Below are 1,430 nucleotides of genomic sequence, written 5' to 3'. Positions count from 1 at the left end.
GCAAATGTTTACTTAGATTTGAGCTTCCTGCTTAGAATAATGTTGGTAAAAAATATGCTTTTACAAATTAGCTTTTGCGCTTAATTAATTAAACATTATAAGTGTGAAAATATTTAGCACGAAGTTTGAAGGCTGATGTAAATATTTTAGTCCTATTAAACCGTTGTGAATCAACGTAGTTTTACCGGGACCTCTTCAGTCAGAATGGCATGGACTTTGTCACTGAAATATCTTTCTGTTAAAGCCCGGTTGTCGATGAAAAAAGATTGGTTTTTAGAGCTTGAAAGTCAGCAGTTTATACGGCGTCGAATGCACTCTCATAATCTTTGATCACTACTAGTAAGTAGTATAATTGCCAGTGAAGTGAGAACCCACAGAAAAGCACGGCCTCGTAGATTCATTTGACATTTATTCGCCACTAATCCTCTTGTTCAAGTAGATTACACACAGATCAAACTATCTACGACTCCTGAAAAATGCTAGATACATCTTGTTCTTCTAGGCACATCAGTGATTGGACTTCTCCGCTGAAAAATATGAATTGCAAATTAAAAGTGGTACCTGGTTTTTTAATATCGCCGGCCTGGGATAACCGGTGACCTAAAGTAAGTTTCAAATGTGAACTTAAAGTGATGGAGATCTTCTTTTAGTTTTGTCAAACAACCCTGAGATGCAAAATCAGAAAGTCGATCATTACTTGGTCACTCGCGTTTTGCATGCTCGAGGTTACCAAGTGGACCTTTGTTCCAATGAGAGGGTCTCAATGGGTTTAACCGCTAGTCGTAAAACGGCCAACAAATCTAACCATTAGGTGTAGAAATTGACAAATTTTAATCGTTCTTCGTGAGAAATGTTAACCTTTAAAAATCTTCTGGTGACAACAATGGAATGATTTAAACCCTTAATGAGGAAATGGCCAAAATTTCAAAATTTTAAACCGTTACAATGCAGCGGTAAAAGCCATCACCTCATCGAGACCCTCTTATTGACCGAAAAAATCTGCCTGGTTTCAAGTTTTAGTGATACATGCGCTGTAATCAAGCCTTTAAAAAAACTCGGCCCAGGCTTTCATGATCAAAACCCGGCTTTTCATACTGCTTTGTAGGCTCATATGGTAAGTCCTGAACAAAGCAGTCAAACAACTGCACATGCGCACTTAGATGGATAATTTGCTGTTGTTAACATGGCGAATCCAAGTGAGGCGAAGCTTTTCGCAGTTTGTAAGGAAAGTTCGAAGTTTCTAGGGGCGACAACCCATTCTGTGTGAGTTTACACACTCATAGTTTTTTTACCCTTTGCACGGCGGCGTGATGAAGTCGTCTGTAAACTTGGCTGTGCTGGCTGTAGTTTCTTTGTTGTGTTTAGGGTGGAGTTGTCGGTAAACACCGAGGGAAATGTGTGAAAATAGGAAGAAGCAGAGGCACACAAGA

The 1,430-nt window shown here is 39.2% G+C and overlaps 1 protein-coding gene across 1 annotated transcript in view; it reads right to left on the bottom strand.

Moving 5' to 3' along the window:
* Positions 1-392: 392 nt before the first annotated feature.
* LOC137997375 (uncharacterized) overlaps positions 393-1,430 on the bottom strand; it is a 14,270-nt gene continuing 13,232 nt past the window's right edge. Inside the window, exon 4 of the transcript XR_011122459.1 lies at positions 393-527. The gene's annotated coding sequence lies outside the window, so the exon portion shown is untranslated. The remainder of the gene's footprint in view (positions 528-1,430) is intronic.

The sequence above is a fragment of the Montipora foliosa genome, chromosome 3 (assembly GCF_036669935.1).
Source record: "Montipora foliosa isolate CH-2021 chromosome 3, ASM3666993v2, whole genome shotgun sequence".
In the NCBI taxonomy this organism is placed as follows: Eukaryota; Metazoa; Cnidaria; class Anthozoa; order Scleractinia; family Acroporidae; genus Montipora; species Montipora foliosa.
Note: the sequence above shows the minus strand (reverse complement) of the source record. Positions and strands in the feature narration are given on the sequence as shown.